General features: G+C 58.6%; 1 long non-coding RNA gene across 3 annotated transcripts in view; it reads right to left on the bottom strand.

Annotated features, from left to right (window-relative positions):
• Positions 1-14,968, bottom strand: part of LOC131831545 (uncharacterized) — a 68,062-nt gene that overhangs the window by 40,104 nt on the left and 12,990 nt on the right. The gene's annotated exons all lie outside the window — the stretch shown is intronic.

Here is a 14,968-nt window from a genome sequence, read left to right as displayed (position 1 = left end):
AAGACAGTAAGTAAACAGACTAGGAAATTTGCAACATACATGGCCGTCAGAACGGTTACCCAGCATATATAAAGAACTCTGAAAACCCGACAAGCAGAGCAGACATGCAATAGGAAAACAAGTCACAAGCGAGCAGTTCCCAGAGGAGGGCCTTCTGACGGCCGATGGCAGGTGAGGAAGTACTCAAGCGCTCTAGGAAGCAACAAAATTAAAGTTAAAATCACAACTTTTCATAGCTGAGATTGCAATCATTGGGTCTTTTCTCAGAGGCAGGGGAGAACGGGCCCGTGGCAAACCCCCAGCTGAGCAGCAAATGCGTCCCTCCTTGTTCCGTACAAGAGAGTCCCCAGAGTTTAGCCGGACTAGTTCGCGTCCTGGCCGCCCTGCATCTGCTTGACCCCAGGGCAGGGTCCCGGGCAGAGGCTCAAGATGAGAAGGAAGGATGTGTGTCTCCAGGCAAGTGTCCTTAGGGAAGAGAGATGCACATTCTTTCCTTTAGGGGCTTGTTTCTGGAAGGACATGGGGGCTGCATCTTGAACTTAGAGCCAACCCTCCAGCTGTAGGAGACAGAGGCACAAATGGAGGGGCAGGTCCCCGCCCGACCGCGCGCCGCCCCAGCAGCCAGGGCAGGACCATCCACCAGATCCTGGTTCTGTAAGTTCTTGTTCTTTCTGGCTTTGTCCACTGCAGCTGAGGCCAGTCCTCACAGCCACGGCTACAGGCTCTGCTCTCAACGTTGCCGGGAATGAACATTTGGGGGGCACTTGGAATTTAATTTAAAATGGAGATAGCAGCCTCCTGGTCTTCAGCATCCCCACTTTCCTGCCCTTTGTCATGCTAGAAATGTCCTTGCGGAACCGTCAGTGCAAACGGCAGACGTGGCCATGTGTGGCGTGGCCGACTTGTGAACTCACGCTGTCCGTGGATGAGAGGTGTCCGAGTTCAGATCTAGGTTTGGCCACGGGTGGGGCAGCAGGGGGCGTCAGGATGGCTTTCACAGTAAGTGGTCACGGGGGCATGCGATGGTGCCTCCAAAGCAGCGCCCACACGTGGCCCATGGACGGGCTGATAGCGGCAAGTGGACGGCGAGAGACAGCAAGGAGGTCTGCCCCCATCAGTGGGCCAGTGGGTCCCCTCGGGACCGCATGGAGGAGCCACGCCGGTGGGGCCCCTCCCCTGCTCAGGCACATACGCCTCTGGGCACCTCCTGGCGTCCCCGAAGCCTCCTTCCATGAGGAACCAGGCAGACACACGGGTCTCAGCACGCACTCTCGCGCAGACGCCGGATGCAGGTGCCCAGCCATCTTCTTAGAGCTGCGGGAGGCTGGCCCCGTTCCGGCCTGCCGTGTGCTCTTCACGCAGGACAGCTTGATAATCTCCCCCTAAACTGACACTTGAAAGGGTCCATGAAGTCAAATGATCTCTTCTCCTAAACAGAGCAAATCACGTACAGAAACAGAACCCAGGGGCCCGGGGCGGACCTAACCGTGGGACCCAGGCCAGCGCTGGGCCTGCTCCCAACACCATGGCCTATGGCGCCCACGCCCTCGGGATTTTGGCAGGAGCAGGCCAGACCCAGTGGCCCAAGCCTGGACCTGGGACCACGTCCAATCGGAGAACAGAGCCGGCGCTGAGGCTTGGCCGGGACTATGGTCCTGGCTGGTGAAGGCAGCTGGAGGTGCCCACAGGTGGCAGAACACCCTCGCTGGGCAGCCGCAGCACGTGCTCGCGGTGCTGACCCATGTTCTGGCCCCTTTTGAGCAAAGATCAGCCAGATCTAAATGAAACATGCAGTGCGACCAGAAACTCCCGCAGGACCCTCCTGGGACAGAGTCTCCCTTTGAACCCTTCCTCCACATCTTCCACCTGTCGCCTCCTGGGCCCCCACCCTGGCCAGAGCTCTGTCTTCATGGAGCTCATGGCCCGTGGCCAAGGATGACTTGTCCACGAATGAGGGGACATGAGCGACGAAGGCCAGAGGAGCGAGAGTGCAGACAGTGCCTGGTGCCCCAGGGAGCTGGGGCGGGGAAGGTCTGCCTGCACGGGACACCGGGGGACTCTGAGGGACCGGCTTTCAATAGGTTTGGCTCTACCAGCTCCCTCAGGGACAAGGGAGGTGTGTGTGGTGAGGTTGGGGACACAGGGATGGGACCGGTCTTGGGAACCACACAGGCCTAATGATGCGAGTCCCGGAGTGTTGTCAGCAGAAGCCACAGGCGGCAGGGGCAGCGCTCCAGGTGGGAGCCGGCGGTGGTGACACTCAGGTGGGGGTCAGACGGCCCCTGGGGCCTGCACCGGTGCCGGTTGAGGCTGTCCACGCTGACCCACTACAGGACAACCTTCGGAGGGTTTCCGGAAACATGTTTCCTTTCTGGAGTAACCGCAGAAAGCGGACTCCCGGTTTCACTCTGAAGCAGCAATCCCACACCTGCACACACTGAAAGCGAGGCCCATCCTTTCTCCCTGGCCGGGTTATCAAAGGGTTAATATCCTGCGCCCTCCTGCCTGTCCCAGGATGAGCGGCTAGTGCGGGCTCTGCCCCGTCATCGGGACAGGACCCACGTGCACACAGTTTTGTCCTGTGCTCTCCAATGTGCATGTCTTATCACAACTGAAAAACTAAAAACTGGGGGAAAATACAACTTGCGTATTTTACCCACCCATCCTGTGGTTGTGCCGTGGGACCCCAGCGACCCGGGGACACTCCTCAACGCTTGTCTGGCGTGGTTGCCGACCCACCTCGCAGCTGAGCCCGTGCGACAGCACTCGGCCGGGCGGTTAGGGAATAAAGCAACTTGGCCACATTTTCAGAAAGTCTGGGTTGTGTCCTCTAGAAAATGAAGGCAAAGTGGCCAAAAATTCACAAAGTTTGGTACAGGTCAGGTGCCATGGACGGGTCTCCCCCTCATGCCCATCCCCAGCTCCCCGTGGGTCCCATGAGGGGCTGCTGTCCGGGCACAGTGGTCCTGTGTGTCCCTTGGGAGCAGGTGTTGGCCACGTGCAACGTCACCAACCCATCGGCCCCGGCACGCGGGCGCTGGTCCAGGCACAGGGACAATATTGACTCAGAGCTGAGCAAACACCGCCGACAGAAACAGGTTTGCTTTCACCCAGAGTGGTTTGAACCCGCAGTGATTTTAAACTAATGATGGTTTTGAAATGATTATTTAGGTGGTATGAGAGCAGGAAGTGCAAATATTCTTAAAATGCTGTATTTTTAAGAGATCTTTAAGATGACATGTGACACGCAGTGGCCTTTGTGTCTTTACCAACATAAGCAGGACTGAGGTCAAAACCAGGACCCCTGCGGGGGCCCCGTCGCCACCCGGACGCCACCACTGAGCTCGGCCAAGCCCCCACGGAGTCCGGACGCACCCTCGCTGCTCCGGATGCCGCCCCGGCCGTGGGGACTCGTGCCTGGTGCCCGGTGCGCTTGCGCGTCGCTTATCCTGCACGTTTATCAGATTGTGCTGTGCAGGCGCCGCGGCCTTCGCTTGCTCAGCCACTTGTTAACGGCACTGGGGGGCCTCCAGGTGGAGGCTGTGAACGTTCCAACCCGTGCATTTTGGTGAGCACACGTACACGCTCGTGCTCAGTGCACACCTAGGAGCTGAGCGCCGTGTGGGTGTAAGTCAAGTATCTCCATGTGCAAATGTGTTTCTAGAGCCCTTGCTTCTTCCTGTCACCGGTCCTTGCTGCAACTTTAAAATGAGTCCCACGGGGTAGCAGAGTTGCGCAGCAGAAGCGTGCTGGGCCCATAAAATGAGTCCCACGTCCCGCATGAGTATGTTCCAACTCTGTCCTTCCTCAAGGCTGTACTGTCTATCACGGACTCTGCATATTTCCACACATTCTAGAACTGGTTTCCCAACGTGCACACGCACGCGCCACCTGCCGAGCCTCTCATCTGGGTCACACCTCGGAGAGAACGCGCGTCCTCACACACGAGCCGTCGCGTCCAGGACCATGGTATGTCTCACCTTCCGGACTTCTCAATTTTCCCTGAATAATTTGTGTACGTTTTTGTAAAACACTTCATACATCTTTGGTTTGATTATGTTCTTAGTTATTTTATTATTTTTTTGGTGCAGGTGTAAGTATTCAAAACTGGTTTTCTGATTGTTGCTAATACATAAAAATACAACAGATTTTAAAATAATTTATAGATTTTATTTTTCAAAACATGCTTAGGTCGACAGAGAAATTGAGCAGAAAGTGCACAGAGTTCCGGAATGCACCCTGGTCTCGCCACCTCGGCCAGCCCATTTCCCTTGTGGCCGGCATCTTGCATTAGCGCGATACATTGTTGCAATCCATGAGCCGGGGTTGCACGTGGGGTTTGGACAACCCTGGGACGACAGGTCTCCCCACCCCTGGGCTACCACAGAGAGTGTTTTCACCGTCCTAAAAATCCTACGTTTTCTGCCCTTTCATGCCTGCACCCCCGACCCCGGCCTCCGCTGATCTTTGTGCTGTGTCCCTAGTTTTGCTTTTCCAGAATGTCCCAGAGCTGGGACCCCCAGTGCGCAGCCTCTCGGGTCCTCTCACTCAGTAACAGCATTTACAGCTCTCCCACGGTTCCTGAGTTCTCTTTGCATCTTCGTTCACGAGAAAAATTGGTGATTCTCCTCTTACATTTTCATGAGGTTTTGTTAGCAAGGCCCTGTGAGCGGCGAAAAAAATCTGGGAAGATTTTCTCTGAGAGAGTTTGTCTAATATTTGCGCGTTCTCCTGCGTTGGGTGGGGTACACCAGGGAATGCACGGGGTGTGCCGTCTGCCTTCCAAATACAGACCCGGCTTCGTTCACAGACGCAGCTCACGCCCGTTTTCGTTTTCTTCTTACGTCGGTTTGGTGAATCGGTTTCTCACAGTTGGACGCGGCCTGGGCTTTTACTTCATTGATTTCTGTCTCATTTTATTGTTTACTTTGTCCTGCTTACTTTGAATTTATTTTCAGTTTTCTAACTTTCCCAAGAAGACACTCAGATTACTGATTTCCAAACACTCTTGTTTTCTATGCATTTACGGCTGTAAATTCTCCTGTAAGTGCGGCCTTAGGTGAATCCCGCCATTCTGTTATGTTCTGTAGCATTCCATTCCAAATAGTTTTAAATTTCAATCATTTTAAACTTCGATTTCTTCTCTGACATATACGTTATTTAGAACAGTATAGGTTGATTTTCAAATATCTGGAATATTATAATATATTATAAAAAATATTTTAACTCACATATAATGTATTATTAGCCCCAGGGGTTCAGGTCTGTGAATCGCCAGGTTTACACACTTCACAGCACTCGCCGTAGCACATACCCTCCCCAGTGTCCATAACCCCACCCCCCTCTCCCAACCCCCTCCCCCCAGCAACCTCAGTTTGTTTTGTGAGATTAAGAGTCACTTATGCTTTGTCTCCCTCCCGATCCCATCTTGTTTCGTTTTTTCCTTCCCTACCCCCCAGATCCCCACGTTGCGTCTCCACCTCCTCACATCAGAGAGATCATAGGATAGTTGTCTTCCTCTGACTTACTCCACTCGGCATAATACCGGAGGGCTGCTTTCTGAGGTGAGTTTTTGCTATTGATTTTTAGCTTTACTCTCTTGTAGTCAGAAAATGTTTTATTATTTTAATTTCTTTAGATATACTGAAGCTCGTTTTTTGGGCCAGCGTATGACCCATGTGAGCAAATGTACTTAGCGAGAGCACGTGTCCCACGGGCTGGCCGGCGATGCCCCACCGGGGTCAACTACACGTGTTTGGGTAACTGACTTGTTCTGATTGTGCGGTTACGGGGAAAGCCATCTTCAAACAGCCTACTATGACTGTGGGTTCGACTATTTAGTTTCATTTTGTTGATTTTTGCTATACATATCTTTGAGATTCCGTTATCAGATGCATCCAATTTACAACTGTCAGGTCGTCCCTGGATGGAGTGTCCGTCTTCGCGAGTCGTCCCTCTGTCCCTAGCACTCGTCCTCACAGCAACGCCTACCGAACCGGGTCCTATCTCCGCTAACCCGCTTTCTGTGGTTAAAGTCTGCGGGGCGCCACTTACTTCTATTCTCTTACAACCTTTTCAAGCCTGGTGCTCCTGGCACTAATTCAGTCTGCATCAACGCGAGCTAGGACTTCCGGTAACACCAGTCTCCGTGCGCTCTCCTGCCTCATCTCGGTCCCTGCGCCACCGCCTCTTTGCTGCTGTTTTCTCTCTTCTTCCCTTGCGCTCGGTTAAGCAAACACCTCCGTCGTCCCGTGTCACTTCCGTTGGCCTGTGGTTGTGTGAACTGCCCCGCACGAGGCAGCTCGGTGCCAAGCGGCCCGGAAGGGCTCTTGAAAAGTCAGGTCGGTTTCACAGCTCGTGGTGCCTTTCCATGGGTCCGGCCCATCGCTATCACGGGAGCCCCTCATTATCTCGGTGTTGTTGGGTAACAGCGTCTTCACCCTAAAGTGCTCCTAAATGAACGTGAACAAGAGAGAGGAAAGCTTCCCCCACCGAGGGGCGGTGGGACACGCGGGGCCGGGGCCGGCGCTGGCCAGCCCAGCCAGGCTCTCCAGGGCCCAGCAGAGGTCTGTAACCTGGGAGAAGACGGGGGCGAGCCCTAGGCGGCCGCAGGATCTGGGAAGTGCTGCTCCAGAAGGTCGGCGGCCATGGGAGCTTGTGGGCGTCCTGCCGTGTCTAGCGCGCAGCGGGTCGGATCCGGCAGCGGGGACCCCAGCAGCGCCACACGGCCTGGAGGGACCGAGCAAGGAGGACGTGGTACGTTCCCCTTCACAGCCCGTCGCCGAGGAGGGGGCGGTCCTGCACGTGTCCGCGCTCCCGCCGCGGAGTTGGGGACACGCAGCCTCTGCTGCGGCCAGAGACGAAGTCGTGGAGTCTGTTGGTTCTGAGGGCTGATGCGTCCCTCAAGCGGGTCACCCAGACCCCTGGGTGTGCTCAGCCATGCTCCCCGCCGGGCAGCCCCTCCCAGGGTGGTCGCTGTCACCCGCCGAGCGGCTTCAGCCAAGCCTGACGCTCCAGCGCACACCGCGGCACCAGCAGGCGGGCCCACGCGGTGGCTCCCGGGCGTCGGGGCCGTAAGAACGGCTGGGGGTGATTGTCTAAGAGGCAGAGCCCCGACACCACCAGCCACAGAGCACAGTCAGGGCACCCGGGACTCTCCATTTCTCAAACACTGGGGCTCCCAGCCTGCCCGTGAGGCCGACAGACTGAAAACGCCCCGTTAAGTAAGTGTCAGAATCAATGCGGAGAGAGCAAACTGTTCGGATTTTTAAAGCTTCTGTTTGTGAGTGAGTAATTTTTACGGTAAAATAAATGACCATACATTCATTCGATAGAAGCGACCTGGCAGGAATTCTTCTTGGAAGAATTTTAGTTACCAATTTTATTGTTGCCCAACAACGTGATGAAACCAGCCAGTGTCTTTCTCAACAGAATCTGTAACTCACACTCCTCATGAACTAAAACCAGGTCCCCAGGAATCCCCCAACAGCAGAGTTTCCGTGTGACTCACAGCCATCGTCAACCGTACGTGGAGCAAGTCTGAACGGTCCCCTCTCTCCAGTAAAACTCATTCAGCAGCTTCGCTTCGCTTACTGCAGGCCGGGCTGTGCCAGCCACGGAACCAGAGCTGTGCCATCCAAGGGCCCACGCAGCGAGCAAGGGAGCACGGGCCCTGCACCGACTGGTCGCTGCGGTCCTGATCGGGAGGACCCCATCTCCAGCCGCCCCATGATCCAGTCAAGCTGACCCTTAAATTAACCACCACGCTAGCATGTGTTTTCACAGTTGTAGGAGCCGGCCGTGAATGCCCAGGGAGCAGAGGTAGGAGCCAGCCATGAACCAGGCAGGAGCAAATCTGCTCCTACGTCTGAGTCTTCAGACGGTCTTGTGGGCAGTGGGCTCCCCGGCTCAGTGCCTCCCATCATGGTCCTGATTCTGGAATCTGAAGCAGAGCTTTCTGAGCAGGGTGGCCTGGGCACTCCCCGTCTGCCCAGAGGAACTAGCTTTCTCCTGGGGGGTGCTCCCCGGTTGTCTGGGCCCTGCTGCCCCACATCCGCTCCTCAGGGCTCTCAGGATAAAGGAGCGGCCACAAATGTGTCCTGTGTCACTGAAGAAGTGTCTAAAGCGCAGGTCCCTGTCGTGGGGGGCTGGGGAGGTCTGCTTGTAGATGAGGAGAGGGTGCCGGATACCTCCGGGTGAAGGTCGGACCCAGGAGTAGCCAGCTAACACGGTGTTTTGTCTTCTTTGGAAACTGGGGCTCAACTTAATATTTGAGCGGTTTTGTAGTCGAAGGAAACACTGATCTGTTTAAATCCCTGCGGCTTGACTCTAGTGAGAGCAAGGCAGCCCGTTCTCGTGAACCGCAGCACGCAGCCCCCCGACGCCCCCCCAAACACTGCATTAAAGCAATTTAAACAGCGGAGTGACCATCCAAAAACACAAAAATGCAGAAACCAAGGCTGTCGGTTGGCTGAAATGGCCTCATGTCTATAGAAGGGGCTAAGACAGGAAGGCCAAACCCCAATTTCCATCGCTCTAGCCACCCGGAAATGTCCATGAAAGTGCCACAAAGTGTTGGTTTGCAGGTCACGAGGTTTTGGCAAGTGGAGGGTTTGCAAGCAGGACAGGGTGCAGAGGGGTGCCGACTCTAACTGCCCCCGTTCCTCCCCACCCGGGACCTAACCTGACCTGGCAGGCTCCCCCTGTGACAGGACGGCTTCTGCTGGGAAATGCGTTCAGCTGGGGTGGACACGTCATCTAGCACAAAGTACAAGCAGGGCCAGGGCTCAGCGGGGCCCACAGGCGGGATGGAGCAGACCCCCCTCTCCGGGCTGCCCCGAGACAGCCAGGAGCTTGTCCCTCCAGAGCCAGCAAACAAGATGGCAGCAGACCGCAGTCCAGCGCCGGGGGCCTGGGGGGCACTAGCCACTCGCTGACCCTCACTCCAGCCTCCGTGGCACTGCAAGTGACAGACCACAGACGTGGAGCCAGGTGGGGCCCATCCTTTTCCCGGCAGGATTCTGCAGGCCTGTGTCTGGCCTGTGTCCTAGCGGTGGGCTCCTGGTTCCCCAAAGACATGGCTGTGGTCAGCTCACAGTGCGGGAGGGCAGGCGGGGCGGGGGCAGGAGGCCTGCTCCTGCAGAGAACGTGTGCACTGTGGAGAGGGACTCATACAACACGAGATAACCCAGATCAGAAGAGAGAGAAGACAGAGATGCTGCAGACCAAGGACAGACCAAGACAGAGCCAGATCCGGCCACAACACGCAGGGGCCAAGCGTCTCTGCGGCAGCCCAGCAGCGACACCTCCGTGCACCATGCCTGCCTCGGGAACGGCGTGGGCAGCGATGCCCACGGGGCCCCAGGTCCTAACCCAAAACCCACAGGAGCCCTCCTCGTGTCCACACAGATGTCAGCAGTCGGGTCGATCAACACCCAGGAGGCGAAAGCTGCTTCCAGGACAGAGGACTCCCGGTGAGCGGAGAGACCGCTCCATGCTCAGGGCCACGCAGTTCCCTCGCCCACGTGTGGGCTGTGCACAGGGACCGAGAACGGAGAAGCCCCGAACACCCCTCAGCCAGAGGTCAAGCTCGACATCCATGACGGCTTGTTCTCCAGTTTTCCTCCCAAACCCGCAGCCCACCAGGCTCGTCCCAGCTGCGGGACATTCTCCGAAACACCTGCCCAGTCCTCTTTAAAAGGGTCCAGGTCGCCAAGGACAAGGCACGTCTGAGAAACCGCCATAGCCCGGGGGAGGCTGAATGTCACGTGGGAGCCGGGGCAGGCTGCTGGGGCGCAGGGCAGACCCTGGGTAAAAACTGAGGAAATCGGAATAAATAAGCGATGGGGCTCTTCTTGGCTCACAGGTTGCGACCAACATCCCACAGCAACGCAGGTATGGCCCCGGCTGCCTCGCAGGTGCTGGGGAATGCCGGGCCCACCGCCCGCGTTCGGAGCCAGGCCCACCGCCCGCGTTCAGAGCCGGGCCCTCGCCTCCAAAGAACCAGAAGGGAAAACGCAGAGGACCTAACAGGGCTCCTGCGGGAGGGTCCCCGTGGGGACCTGCCGTGTCTCCTGGAGGACGGCAGCCAGCAGGCCTGCCGAGGGGCGCCCCAGGCAGGGCTGTTTGCTTCAGAATCTCTGTCTTCCTTCGCCCCCTCGCCCGGAAGTTGCAGGATAACCCCTCCCCTGCACTGTCGGGGTCCCCACAAGGTAATTCTGTAAAACGCTTTGCAAACTCCAACCCTGCTCTGGTCATGAGAACCACGCGATGATAAAGTTCCTAGTTGAAAACAAAACAAAGTGCAGAGCCCATGGGCGTCTTACGTGCGGAAGCAACATGCCGAGCTCTCATTCGGGTCGCCTAACAGATGGACCAGAGTTTCCCAAATTACAATCCTTCAAAATGAGCTTTGTCTCAGAAATCACTTCACTGTATTTCACGTTCAGGCTCAGCTGGGAGTAAGCTGTCACTGCACCCAGCTGTGGGCGTGGGTTTCGGGGACTGCCCGAGGACGGGGCTGCGGGGGGCAGGAGGATCACCCCGCCTGCTTGGCCGGCGGCACCCAGGTGAGGCGGCTGGGCAGACGCGTGGGGTGGAGGGATTGGGTCTGTTCGGGGCTGGCCCCCATCCTTCCCGTTCAGTTGAGTAGAAGTGGCCAGAGGGAAGTCCCAACCCCAGACATCTGGTGGGCAGTGAGTCACCCCCCAGGCAGGCCGGGCTGCACCATGACACAGCGTGTGACTGAGGCGGCCCTGGAGAAGGAATGGAACGCTGGCACTCGCTCCCGGTCGTCTTCGTGCACAAGAAGGGAGGGGCTGGCGGCTCCAGGTCCGGCATGAACTCGGTCTCTGAGCTCCCCTTGCCCCAGAGGCTCCACGGGATGGGAGAAGTCAGAGGGTGGTGGTCTCCACGGGAGGTGACCCCCCGACGCGCTGGCGGGGAGCCATTCGCCCCGGGCCCATGGCGGACAGACGGCAAGCAGTAGGCCCTGCAGCGCGGGGCCCCGTGTGTCCTCAAGGGCCCTGAGACCTGACCTTCCCACCAAGCCTGGCGCCTGAAGAGGAGGGAAAGACCTTAGACAAGGAAGGCGGCTGGCCAAGTGCCAGGGCTGCAGTAATCTCCGTCGAAGGAAGAAACTGGCTTTTCATCATGACTGACGGCCAGTACCCGCGCCGGTGGCCATGCTGGAGATCTAGAAGCCCCTGGACCCAACACACAGAAAGATCCACATTCCAGACTTTTCACTAAGGCTCACTTCCGCAGCAAGATACTATTGCTACTGGGTCAGGAGTGGAAATTTCGGGCAAATCTCTGTGCACCTCCTCCACACACCTCTTCAGCCCCCCAGCAGGACCCCCAGACTCAGCCCCACACTTTTCTCTGCTCAGGGGTCCTCCAGTTCCTCCAAACACCCCCGAAGTGAAGCCTCATCGGGAAGCCCAGAGTCTTGGCTACAAGGGACAGCTGTGCGCGCTCGGGTGCCCTCGCAGACCCCTCGGGGCCAGGAATCCTGGAGCCTGTGCTCCAAGCGGAACAAAGGGGTGATGTCCCCACCCCGCAGGCAGGACAGGAGAGCCCAGGGAGGGGCGCAGCCATGAGACAGCCTCCTGCCCCAGCACGTCCTGTGTGGATGCACCCACGTCCTGGTTCTGGGAGCCAAAGCCGCCAGGCCTGGGCTCTAGTACCTGGCACCATGCCCCTGACCTGCTGATTCTGAAGTGTCAGCCAGAGAGAAGCTCCTGTTTGCAGCAGCCACCAGCGCTCGCTGCCCGCAGACGCTCGCGGGCCTGTGTGGCACCCGACCTCCCTCGGCCCATGGCTGGCTGGGGTCCCCCTAAGTGGATGCAGCGCTTACGATGAGCCCCCCAGGAAAGGAGCTGTCTTTGAAAGCACTGACGCCTGGGGCTTTGTCCAGAAAGAGCCCGTCCCCTCAAGCGGCCCCTCCCCCACAGAGCGCGACACCCGCCCCAGCTCTGAGAGGCACAGGCCCCCCGGGGGGGCCCACGAAGAGGAGGACGTTTCGTTCTCCCGAGTGTGTGGCGGCACGTGCGCTCACGCGGGCTTGGACAGCAGGTGGGGCTCAGTGGGGGCCTGACGTTCTGAGGCGCCCGAGCTAAGGCCCGTGAGCGGCTCCCCCGAGCTGCGGCAGAGGGAGAAGCGCGGGAAGTGAGTCTCTCTGCCTGCCGTGAACTGACCAGGGGTCGCCCATGCCAGACCCTCCTGCTCGTGCTTCCGGACGCTCCCGCCTGAGGCGGAGGGACGGGCCACAGCCCAGGCCCCTCAGCCACGGAGGGAAACGGGCAGACTTGAACCCAGACCTCGCCCACTCAGGTGCGGCACGGACGAGAGCGCCCGCGTGTCTCCGCCCCAGCCCACAGGACCCTGTCATGCTGGAGGGGATGCAGCACGCGCCCAGAGAGCATCAGGGACACGAGCACCCGTGCCTGCAGCTGAAGCTTGTCCCACAGCCTGGCCTTGGGGGGCAGGGAGCGGGGGGCGGGGAGCCAGCTGCACCTCCCTCCAGAGACCCTGCCCTGGGAGGGGCCGTTCACCCACGCAGCTGGCTGAGGGGAGCCTCTCTGGTGCTGCGGTGCTGCCAGCTGCCCCCACTGGCCTGCTCAGGATGCCAGAAAGAGCCCTCCCAGCCTGGACCTGCTCTCCCTTGCAGGCGGACCCCATTTCAAGGGCCGTCGTGCCCTCGCTCCTGGGGTTTCTGCTGGGGTCAGCCAACAGTTGCCAGCCGGGCCCCCTGTCGGGGACCTGCACAGCCCTACCAGTGTCCCGCCAGGTATGAAAGCTGGCCGGCAGGCTCAGGTTGGTGCCGATCACAAGGGCCGAGCCAAGACTCCGAGTGCCTCCTGCTTTGGGCTCATGGGAGTGGCCTTGAGCGTGTGCGAGCTTTAGGTCAGACACTCCCTAAGCAAACGGGCCCCAGCGGCTGGGAAGCAATGGCGCAGGAGCCCACACGGTGCCCTGGCGCTGTGTCCAACCGAAGAGTGGGGGTTGGGAGGGCTGGGGGCATCCCCTCCTGGGTGTTAGCAGCTGAGCTGCATCCCCCTAAAAGATGTGTTAGAGTCGAGCCCCAGTGCCAGAGCGTGGCTTTAACGGAGACGGGTCTCTACGGAGCCGACCGGTTACAGTGGTCACTAGGGCGGGGCCTGACCCACCAGAACCCGTGTGCCCCCGACACAGACACATGGAGGTGGCAGTGGCCGGAGGCACCCACAAGCCATGCACACAGAGGACACCAGCAGCCCCAGCAGCTGGAGACAGTCCTGGACCACATCCCTTCTCAGAGAATTCAGAAGGAGCCGACAAGCCGGCACTCTGACCTTTGATTTCCTGCCTTCTGACCTCTGACCTCTGACAGAACAAATGTCTGTAGCTCTGAGCTGTCCCATCGCGGGTCACCTCCGACCTGGGGCCGGTGCCTGGGGCCAAGGTCAGGGCCCCCACAGGACGTGCCCCCCACGCAGCATGAGTCCCCAGCCTCGGACACTGGCTGCCCGCGCGCGCTGACAGCCACCTGAGGCTCAGGCAGTCATGACCCCATAAAGCTCCGCTGTCTCCCCTGCGCGGTGGCCACGCGCGCATCCGAAGACTCTCGTGTCGCCGTGAGCTGAGCACGGAGTTCCGCACCGCACGGCTCGTGTGCGTGAATCCCGAGTGACCTGGCCTCATCTCCTCAGTGGGTTCATGAAGAAGCCTTAGGAAAACAGCTTCCAAAAGAAGTTCACCGTCCAGCAAATACCCAAAAGGAAAAGTTCTAACGCTCTGAGCTGTGTCCCACCACACGGACTTGTCCCGATGTGTGAGAGCCTCATATCCCGGCAGAGGCAGAGGGGGAGGCAGTTGGAGCCACGGCTGCCACCTTCCCCGTGGCTTTCTCTCCGCAAAGACCCAATACTCAGGCTTGAAGCCATGCCTGCTGTGTCTTGTCATTTCCATAGAACATTTTCTCCCATCCAAGTACTAACCAGGCCCGACCCTGCTTAGCTTCCGAGATCAGACGAGATCGGGCGCGTTCAGGATGGTATGGCCGTAGACACCATAGAACATTTTCTTAAGAATTGTCTGCATCGGGGCGCCTGGGGGCTCCGTCTGGGAGGCGTCTGCCTGTGGTTCAGATCATGATTCCGGGTCCTGGGATCGAGCCCCGCATCAGGTTCCCTGCTCGAAGGAGAGGCTGCTCCCTCTGCCTCTGCCTCTGCCACTGCCCTGCTTGCGCGCGCTCTTTCAAATAAATAAATAAAATCTTAAAAAGAAAGAATTGTCTGTCATAGACGTTCCACAGAAGCTTCGTTTTGAAGGGCTCCACAGGATTTCATGATTCCGTTTTCTGTTCCCTTCCTCGATCCTCCGTCCACCGGCTGCTTCCCCGTGCAGGGCCTTTGCACAGGCTCTTCCCTCGGCGTCCATCCCTGAGTCATGTGAACTCCTGCTCGTTGTCCTGGCCTCACAGCAGTGACCTCCCCCTCAGGGAAGCCTACCCTGACCAGTCACACCTGTATCAGACCCTCCCTTCTGAGCGGGAGATTCTTACGGTTACTGAGGGAGAGAAGTCCGGAACAGCCTGAGGGCAGTGGGGGGAGGGGGAGGGCAGGGACGGGGCTCGGAGAAGGCCAGTGTCCCCTAATCCCACGGGAGCTCTGCGTGAGAGCGGTACCCCAGAGGTGGCCCTGGCTGAGGCCCGGTGGCCAGGCCTTTGTATCCCAACACACTCAATCCTGGGCATCGCCAGAGATACGTGGTCTGCTCCGTGTGGCAGGGCACGTGGGCCGGACACGGGGGATCAGATGGACATAGCGCCACCTTTCACGAGCCCCGTGGACACCGAGGGACCCACGTCGGGCGTGGGCTCAGCTCTCCATGCACGTGAGGAGGATGTTCCCAGCCGCTCGCGGAGAGCAGGGTCAGAGTAGCGCAGACCCGGAGGCAGGATGAGGCCCCATGTACTGAGAGCCGG

Source organism: Mustela lutreola, chromosome 5 (assembly GCF_030435805.1).
Source record: "Mustela lutreola isolate mMusLut2 chromosome 5, mMusLut2.pri, whole genome shotgun sequence".
Lineage (NCBI taxonomy): Eukaryota > Metazoa > Chordata > Mammalia > Carnivora > Mustelidae > Mustela > Mustela lutreola.
The sequence above is the reverse complement of the archived record's forward strand: the minus strand, read 5'-3'. Positions and strand labels throughout refer to the sequence as shown.